This window comes from Prosopis cineraria, unplaced genomic scaffold (genome assembly GCF_029017545.1).
Source record: "Prosopis cineraria cultivar Desert tree isolate PC_DT_omini unplaced genomic scaffold, ASM2901754v1 PC442, whole genome shotgun sequence".
NCBI classification, from domain to species: Eukaryota; Viridiplantae; Streptophyta; class Magnoliopsida; order Fabales; family Fabaceae; genus Prosopis; species Prosopis cineraria.
In genome coordinates, this window is record NW_026555767.1 from 34,350 (window position 1) to 45,011 (window position 10,662).

Below are 10,662 nucleotides of genomic sequence, written 5' to 3' on the forward strand. Positions count from 1 at the left end.
AAGTAAGGCTTCATAAGGTTGTCCAAGTAATCACTGATAATGCACTTGTTTGTAAATCTATTGGTAAGATGGTGGAAGATGAATATCCTCACATATTTTGGACACCATTTATGATGTATTGTTAACCTCTAAAATTTTATGTCATTTCATCACATTTTCCTCAGATTTTAATCCATTTTGCCTCATTTGTATATATTTTTATTCTCTAAATTAGGAAAATGTGTATTTTGCTTTGGGTTTGCATTCTTAGCTTTAATTTAATATTTTAGGCCTAATTTTGTATTATTTTGGTTTAAGATTTGATTAGATGCATTTCTAGAGTTTTGTTGATATTTTTAAATGGCTTTTAAATGAAGAAATCAAGTGCAAAAGGATAAATTTTGTTAATTGTGAAAACAGTTTAAAAATGCCAAAGTCATCAAAAAGTCACGACTTTTGCCGCTGTCAAAAAAATGATACATTTTATTTATCCAAAATTAGTTAGCTAGAACATATATATGCTGAGCGCTCGACCTAGAACTCATTCTAACACTTAAAGACACTTTGAGAGCTTTGTTGTGTTAAGATTTGAGCTTCGGATGAGTTGGGTCCAAGAGTTAAAGCTTTAAAAAGATTTGAAGCTACATTCTTTAGTTCCTTTGCTTCTTCTCCATTCTCTTCTTGTAATCTTGTAATGGTTATAAATATCTTGTATATTTGTAGCTTTTTAATGTTTATGAGTAGCTAAACTTTTTGCTGTAAGATTATTTTAAAACATTGTATGGATTAACATTATGTTCCTCCTCTTTCCTTAATGCTTCTAAGTGATTAGCTACCATTTAGATATTGAGTTCACTTAATTAATGCTTGAGAAGGCTAAATTGAGTGTAGAACTTAGGTAAAATTGTGTAAGAACTTGATATTTGCATGTTAAATGAATGGTTTTACTAGTAAGATAAAGATATACTTGCTAGCCTTGCATAGCCATATTAAGGTTGGTGTTTAAAATTGAGTTTTATTAATTGTAACAAGAGATTGGGCAATTAATTTAACTAAACACTTGTTCATGACTTGAGAGAACTTGTTCAAGTATTTTTAGAATTTTAAGTTAGCACTTATTTCATTAAAAGCATTTATGAGAGGAGGTAATTTTGTGTTATGAAATGTAAGGAGAATAAATAATCCTAGATCTCAATTTGTGTTTGAAGTTTGTGAATCAATTACTTTTCTTTATTTTCTAGTGTTTTATTTGCAAAATCATTTTCACCTAATTATATTTGGCTGAACTTAATTGAACTCACTAAGTCTTTTGTTTGATCATTGTTTTTAAACAAATCTTTAAGTGAGCGATACTTTACTTTTATTATATTACTTGCTACAACCCGTGCACTTGTGGTGAGAAACATGCATATACTTAATCTTGCCGTGAAGAATATATGTACAGTAAAAAATACAAAGGTAAATAAAATTGTTTGTGGAGGATGTCATTGGATCACTCAGGTGAGGGATGATGCATTCTTCATCCAAACATTTATCATGAATCATTCTATGAGATTGGCCATATTTAATGAATTTGTGCCATTAAAGTTGCTTACCATAGCTGAAACAAGATTTGCATCAACAATTGTGATGCTGAAGAGATTTAAACTTATTAAAACTTCTCTTCGTGCACTAGTTATTAGTGAACAATGGAATGCTTATAGAGATAATGATGTTAGAAAGGCCGCTACTGTTAAAAACATAATTCTTAATGATCTTTGGTGGGATAAGGTTGATTGTATTCTTTCTTTTACCAAATCAATTTATGATATGCTGAGATTTGCTGACACAAATAGACCCATACTTTATTTGATTTATGAGACGTGGGATTCAATGATAGAACAAATCAAGGAATCAATTTATAAGCATAAGAAAAAATCACTCTCTAATTACTCTTCATTTTATAAAGTTGTTTACAACATCATCATTGATCAATGGATAAAGAGTGCCAGTTCACTACATTGTCTTACTCACTCACTGAATCGTAGGTGTGTTATTCTTATTCTTGTTCGTGAAATTTTTTTCTTTACTATTTTTTACATTACAACTTCAATTGATGTTATTATATTATTGTAGGTATTATATAACATAATGGCTTGAAGGTGCACCAAATAGAGTCCCTCCACATTGAAATGTTGAAATATCAACTGAGAGAAAAAAAAAGTGCCTTAGAAGGATGTTTTCAGATGAAAAAGAGAGTAAATTGGTTATGAATGAGTTTTTAAAGTTTTTTAGATGTTCAAATAAGTTCTCTTTTGTTAATTCCATATAAGATAGATGGATATTAGAGCCTAAAATTTGGTAGAGCAATCATGATGCTGATGCCCCTAATCTTCAAAGGACTGTATTGAAACTTCTTAATCAACTATGTTCATTATCTTGTTGTGAAAGAAATTGGAGCACTTATTCTTTTGTTCATTCACTAAAGAGAAACAAGATGCTTTTAAAAAAAGTAGAGAATTTAGTTTTGTTCATTCAAATCTTCATCTAAAGAGTGAGAAGTATTCCACTGGAGAAAGTAGATTGTGGGATATTAGTGAAGATTATTGGAAAATAGATAATGTAAAAATCTTAACGTTGCAAGTTTATCTCTAGATGAGCCAATTTTGAAAAGAGAACTTATAGGAGAAAGTGGTGGTGTCAATGAAGAAAGAGAATATTAGAATTAATTTAAGTTGATCATTGTCTTCTACTTGGTAGTGCTTAACTGCTTAACTGCTTATTCTATTATATTTTGTGATGGCATTAGACATCTTGAAATTGTATTTTTGAACATCCAAGTATTTAATATTTAATTATTTATATAGCCGTACCCGTATCCTAAAATTTTAAAAAATTGCCGTGTTCGTGTATCGTATCGTACTTGATGCTCATACTCATATCGGTGCTTCTTGGGTTATCATTAATTCTCAACAATTTCTTTTTAATTTTTTACTTTTTTTTTTGTTAAAGCTTTTGCTAGATTGAGTGGTCATAATTTGATAGCTTAGTTTTAGGAGATAGTTGAGGAAAACAATCATCTGTTACAGGATTTCTAAAAGGTAAGAGGAAGAATGCAAGAAATAGAAAATATAGATAAGTAAAAACTATTTCATAATTATATTTGACCTTTTATATGGAGAATAACAAATAAGGACCTTATAAAAATATTAATGTTAAATTATGATTTTTTTAACACTAACGTTCTCAAATTTCAGTGCTTCTATTGCCATATTTCAATACTAAAGTTTTAAATTTGACATTAATTCTTACAAAATCCTTACATGCCATTCTCCCTATATTATATATATATATATATATATATTCCTTTAAATCCTATTAAAAATCAAAATTTTACCTTGTTCTCCATTTGTTCTGAAATTATATTTTTATATATTTTTAATTTATTCGTTGTAAATGAAATTAATTGTTAACACAATACCTGTTTTATACAATTAAATTGTTAGCCTATCTTTGATATCATATTAAAAATTAAATCTTAATTTCATTTGTTTGGAATTGTAAGAAAATTTCTTTAGTATATGCATATAAATCAAAAGTTTAAGAGCATCCAATATAATTTTTAAGATAAAAATATTGAATATAATTTGATCAAAAAAAATTTGGCAAAATCATTTGGTCAAATTATTCACATGTTAAACAAAAATTATCTCAAAAAAATCTTTTTAATAGTTGGAATGAAGCTCTTAAAAGTTAAAAGAGATCACTGTATACAAGTCTGGTTTCTTCCTCCAAACTTGACAATTGTAAAGAAGTGATTGCTTCAAACATTTTAGGAGAATATATTTTCTCTTATTAATCTGTTTTACATGCATAGATTTATTAACTATTATGTAAAGGAAAAAACTACGTTTTAATGTAAGAATGTTTTGAATATAATTCATTTGTTATTATTCTTTTGATAAAAAAATATTTAGATGAGTTGAGTTTTGAAAGTTTATTAGGTCAAGATAAATCTTTAAGGTTAAAAAAGCATTTATAAAAATATTTATAAATTACTAACTAACAAGATTCTCAAATTATCATCTAGATTTGACCATATCATCTTATAAGTTATGGATAAATCCTTATGGATCAACCTTTTTTTTTTTGGGTTCATTATTGTTTTATTATAAAAGTAAAATTCAAAAAACTTTTTTTCCCTCATAAAGAAATCATTTCTGGAGGAAAGCCATAACAATTAAATTAATTAATTGATAATTGACTCTCTAATTTATTTAGATTTTCAATTTAGTTTTCTACCCTTGCATCTTTTTTAGTGATTAGTGATATAAATCACCATGATTGAACTCAAAAACAATGAAATAAAAATATATTTGAAGGCAAAAGTAAATTTTACCTTTAAAAAAAAATAATAATATAGTTATTGAGTAATAATTATAAATTTAAAATAAAAATTATATAAAAGAGATTATAACAACTCATCTTTTTTTTTTTTTTTTAAGAAAACAGAAGTTACGCAAATTAATATGAAAGGATTTTTTTTTTTTTTTTTTATCGTCGTCAAGAATCCCTTCCTATAAATATTACCGTTCGAACTCATCCTTGACAATTAGGGTTTCTAACGATTCAGTTCTTCCCTTTCTCTACTTCCTCGGCCGCCTCTTCTCATGATTTTGTGCTAGTGATGTGATGTTTTCGAGCTTCTCTTCTTTCGTTTGATTCAATTTCGTTTTTCTTTCACGTTCATTCTGGTTGCTAAAAAAATCCTTGAGAAGGAGTAGTATTTATCTTGATCTGTAATATTGTGAGATGCATTATTCTCGTCATTCATCTACTGGGTCTGCTGATACACTAATAAATAAATAAACAGTGGATTTCTGTTTCAAAATTGAAGCAATTTATTGTACTTTTCACCATCAATCGCTTATTGCTGTTTGGATCTCTCTGTGTTATAGGCTTTTGAAGCCACTTGATCAGTCAACTATGAAGCAACTTGATTTGTGTCAACCAGACTTAAAGTCAGGTGTCTACCTTCATTGTTAGTCTGGTAGGGACTGTTACAAGTCTGGGAAACAAAATATGGAGAAGGATTTTGATGAATGAGATTCTCATTTATCTCAAATACTTCTCTTGCAGATGTCCATCGTTGCCCAGTGATATGCATTTCTGCATTTCTTGTTATTTGAGCTACATCTGGGCTTCACATCACAAATCCCCCTTTCCTGGGGCCAACAAAGTTGTGTTAATATTATGTTGTGCATTACAATAAGATAGTGATATATTTGTTCTGTGATGTTGATACTTGAAGTTAAGCATTGTAAGTTTGACTTTGTTTTCACATTCTACTGATTTGAACTATCTGGTTTTTGGCCCTTTTGAAGCCATTTTATCAGTCCAGTATGGCAGTATTCTTGTGAAGTCATTTTGTTGTGATCCAGACGTTGTCAGCTGCCTACTTTTTCTTGTTGAGTTGGTGGGAACTGTTACATCATTACATGTCTAGTAAATGAAATATGGATGAAGTGTCTGGTGAATGGGATTCCCATTTATCTGATAAACTTTATCTTGAAGGTGTTAGTTCCCAAATATTTATGCTGTGTGCAATAAGATAGTGACATGTTTGTTTTATTGTGTTGGTATTTTAAGCTAAGCATTGTAAATTTGACTTTGTTTTGACTTTCCACTGATTAGAATTTGAACTCTCTGGTTTTGTTTTGCCCTTTTGAAGCCGATTTTATCAGTCTAGTATGGCATTATGCTTTGTGAAGTCATTTTTTGTTGTGATCCAGACATTGTCAGGTGCCTACTTTTTTTAAGTTAGTAGGGACTGTTACATGTCTGGTAAATGAAATGTGGAGGAAGTGTCTGGTGAATGGGATTCCCATTTATCTGATAAACTGCCTCTTGGAGGTGTCCATCGTTGCCCAATAACATGCCTTTGCTGCTTCTTGTTACTTGAGCTACATCTGGACCCCACACTTCAAAGTACAAAACTCAACACCTCTCTCAATTCTTAAAAATTTGAACCTTGAAAATCCCGAATGAGTGTTATGTTGAATCAGTTGAATGTAACTTTTGCATCTCTTGTAGGTTTCTTGAAGGGAATCCGTTTCTGTCCACATCATTCTTAAGACAATTTATTCTTTTACATGAATGAATGAGATCTGCTTTAGAAGCAATGTTTAAGAAACTGGACTAGATAAACTAGAAAGATTGGTGGGTTACTGTTTCCATGGTTTAACGAAAATAGATGACATAATAATTAAAAGAAAAAATATTTATATGCATATGTAAATTAAACAATAAAAATATCAACAATATTATTCACAGTTTAGAGTTGTTCAGATAAAATATATTAAGTTTTAAGTTCCTCAATTTTTTCATGTAACTTATATATGTGTGCGTGTTATTTATATTATTCGTTCTCTTAAAGCAAATAAGTTTTTAACTTTCCAGTTTATTTCATATAATGTTAATAATGAATCATATCAAAATTTTACTATAATAATTTAGAAGAAAGTTTATATTAATATTTCTAAGTTAATGAAAAAATATTACTAAAATAAGTGTAATAATAAAGGAACACTTCAAAATGGTCTAACTAGTTGTTCATATTTTGGGTTTAAGTGGTTAATGAGTCAAATCAAGTTGGTTTTGTATTCGCATGGGGTTTGCGTCAGGTTGGGTCTTAATTAAGTTAAAACACCGAAAGCAATGAGTGATTGTAATGAATCAAGCCATAGGAAAATTCTTGAAAAAGACCTCAGGGTAAAATTATTTAAGGTTGGATGAGAAATTTCTTGAAAAAGCCAATATCTTAATTCATTTGAAGAATCTTGTTCTTTTTTGTCTAAATAATTTTAGCATTTGATTTTTTAGCAATTTCTCCTAAGAAATTTACAGGTAATGTATGCCATTGCAATTATCTTGGGCCGAAGATTCATTACAATTATGCAATACAAAGAAAGGATTGAAAGTTTGGTAAGGCTACTCCGTTGGTCAGTCACCTCCTCTCGCTACCCTTCATTGCGAGTCTGACTAGCAATGTTTCAAGTCCGAAATATATACAAGGGACATTTTTCTCAATACTCTGTCCCTCAAAAAATATAATAAATTTTTAATTAAATTATGCCCTTTAATAAATTAGTTGATTATTTTTAAATTAATATTATTTTTTATGTTTATTTTAATTTAATATGATTGTTACTTAAAAGTGAATGATTGAATAATTTATTTATAAAAAGTATTGCTGGAGAAAAAACTCATTAATTATATATTCAAAATTAAAAATACCTTATATTTTTAAAAATTTAATATTAAAAAATGTCTTAAATTTTTTAAGAGAGGTAGTCCTTCTATCCATCATTGGCCTGCAATAATGAAAGACGTTTTAATAAGTTAAAAATGAAATTTAATAAAGAACCATCATTAGGAAACATACAAATTGTTAAACATGCAACAAATTTGGATGTTTATCATTGGGCAAATTATATATACAAAGTTGTCATTTGCATCGGAATCCCAAGCTATTGAGAAGTAGTTGCTGAGGATAAAATTGGTTGGGCATTCAAATGATTCACAATTTCATCTCCTGTCTAGCAAGGAGACAACTTGGATTGCACTGTATTTACCATCCTTGAACTTGCTTAACTTTGGTGCCATTCAACCTTGCAATATTCAAGCGTTCTTCTCCTCCGTAATCACAACAGCAAGCAACTCCAAAGGTATCAAACCTGTCTCTCTAGCCATGACTCTGCTGGAGAGGCAATCCACTGAATGCATTGGCCATCTCGAACACTGTTTGGAGATGCAATCTACTTTTCTTCAAAGCAACCAACAGGTTTTAGAACAACACACCCAATACATTATGATATTAAGCAGATGATGACCTAGACTCCTGTTGATCAACGTATTTGCCTTTTGAGCATTTACTTAGAGAAAAGGGCCCTATATGGCATCTTGCCTTCATCAAACAGAGGTGTTTGTTGGAGTTCTCTAGGGATGACTGCTATCACAAGGCGTAGTGAAGTTTGGGGGTGACAAATTACAGATGCAAGGCTTGTAACGCTACAAAATTTTTAGGTATTTTTGCACCTCATATTTGTTTCCTTTTTCTTGACAATCAACATTAACAAATGTTAGTCAAATCTAATGAAATAGTGATTTGTTGAACTTATCATAAGAAGTTTACAAGTATTCTTACACCATTATTTTAAGAATACTGGGTGCTATTAGATGAAAAGTTTTGAAGTATTTTTGCTCTTTAACCTTATAATCTAATTACTTTGTTGTGGAGCAGGAGGCAGGATAGTAATTGCCGCTGCAATGTGATTAAAATTTGCTGGAATGTTACTTTCAATATCAGGAGCTGGTTTCATTTTCTAGCAGTGTTGCCCAATTCCAATCCATGTTATCAAAAATGTTGGCAGAGATGTCGCCCTATATTTGAAATGTCAAGGAAAAAGACAATTATGATAACCATGTGAATTTGAACAAAAGGAAGACGGCGAAATGAATGATGATAGGAGATCGAGAAAATTTAATCAATGAAAAAAGATTAAAAAAAAAGATCGGAGGGATTAATGACAATTGGGGATAGAAAATTTTAATATCAATAATTAAATGAAATGAATTTGAATTATGAACTATTAAATATAATTTGAAAAAGCCTTTTTCCAATGAGGTTGCCCTTACAACTTTTAAATAAAAATATATAAATATAAATATATAATTAAATGTGTATATATATATCATAATATATAAATATGATATATAATAAAAAAGTTAGTTGATTGATTACAACAAATACTACTATTGGGCTTATTTCTTTAGTCTCATTTCACCACTTAACCCCATAAAAATTAGACACCTAATTATATTAACATTAATAATTAATTATTAGATGTGAAATGATGCTTTGAATTACAAACTTTACTTGGAGAATTTAATTACTGAGAGTCCCGAGAAATAAAATTAATTCAGAATATGAGAAAGTAAAAAATTAAATAATTAAAAATCAAATAAAATATGAATGTGATAATAAATATAACCAATCAGATTTTTCTTTAAAAAAAATTATCTCTCTTATTATTTTACAAGAATTAATAAAGGTTTTAAATCTGAAAAAGTGTGATGATAAATGTAATTGGCTAATCAAATTCTTGCTACAAGATTTGAAGATATAAATAAATAGATAGATAGATTGTTTAGGGTGTTTTTAGTAATTTTCATTATAAATACATGAATCAAATAAAAATTATACTAGATTCTTTTTGCATAAATAACACACTTTTAAAACATAAGGGACAACATAATTATTAATCTCCATAATTTTATCAAGCTTTGTTTTTAGGCTTCATAATTTGCTTTCAATTCTTATAGTCCCTGTTATTTAATATTGTTAGGGAATTGAAGAACAAATATCACTCAATCTCGCTTAAATTACAAGGACTGAAAAAACTATAGTGATTAAAAATAAAATCCAACAAAATTACAAGAATCAATAAATATGTTTTCCCAAAACTAATTCTATTCTCTTTCCTATTTCAAAGCAGCCGTTGCAACTTTAGTTATGTCATAATCCACAATATTTCAAGTCCTTTAAAAAAAAAAAAAAGCAGAAGATAAGACTTAACTTGTCGTTGATATGATGATATTATAATCTAGCTTGTTCATGCTTCTCATAAATAATGTCATGGATTTTTGGTCATGTGATTTTATTTGCTGACAACATCATATATTGGATTATGGTATTATCATGTTAATAACTTGACCTGTATTGCAGAATTTTTTAAAAAAATCATTTTTGATGTTTTGCCTTTTAAACGTGTATTGTTATGTACGCATATAATATTATGTTTATTAAATTATAAGGTTATTGGTTTGTTTATTAAATTATAAGATTATTAGTTTGACAGTTAGTTTGACTCGTGAAATCATGAAAATCATGACTCATTAGCCTTTTCAATTTGACATCCAATCCAAATTTTAAAATATTAAACAGTACATATTTAATTCTTTAACTTAATGTAACGAATTCTTATTTTATAAAATATTGTTGGGTTCAAATTCAACCCTAGCGTATGTAGCAAAACCATACGAGAGGTGTTCACCTCCCTCAATACTTGGAGGAGACAATATAGTGCCCGTTTGGATAAGGAGAAACGCGCGTTTTGGACCCAAAATTAATTTTTTCTGTCAATCTATCCAAAGTCGAAAATATCAAAAATCGATTCTGGGCCAAAACGCGCGTTTTTCCCGAAGCTCCCTTCGTCCGCTTTCCTGCCAAAAGTTTGTCAAAAACGTTGGGAAAATTACAAAAAAGGCCCGGAAAAAATTACAAAAAAAACACATAATTTAATAAAATAAATTAAACTCTCTTCTTTTCTTTTTTTTCCTAATAAAATTTAAAGTTTATATATTTAAAATTAATATTTGATATTTAAAAATTAATTATATAGTTAAAAATTAATTTTGATTAAATTATCCAAATATCTTCAATTCTGTTAAAATCAATTTTAAAAAACAGTATCCAAACAATTACGTTATAACATAATCAATTGATGAAAATCTACCACTTAATCAATTATTTTCATAATCTATTATACCCAACTGAAATACAAACAGACCCATATGTGGTTGACGAGAGGCCTATTTCTTAGACTCACAGAAGAATGTCAACATTAATTTTTAAATAATAAC

General features: G+C 28.7%; 1 long non-coding RNA gene across 1 annotated transcript; it reads left to right on the top strand.

Annotated features, from left to right (window-relative positions):
- The first annotated feature begins 4,587 nt into the window (after positions 1–4,587).
- LOC129297121 (uncharacterized) lies at positions 4,588–5,358 on the top strand. The gene is made up of 2 exons (XR_008590120.1): positions 4,588–5,008; positions 5,098–5,358. It is a non-coding gene; the product is annotated as an uncharacterized LOC129297121 (long non-coding RNA).
- The last annotated feature ends 5,304 nt before the right edge of the window (positions 5,359–10,662 follow it).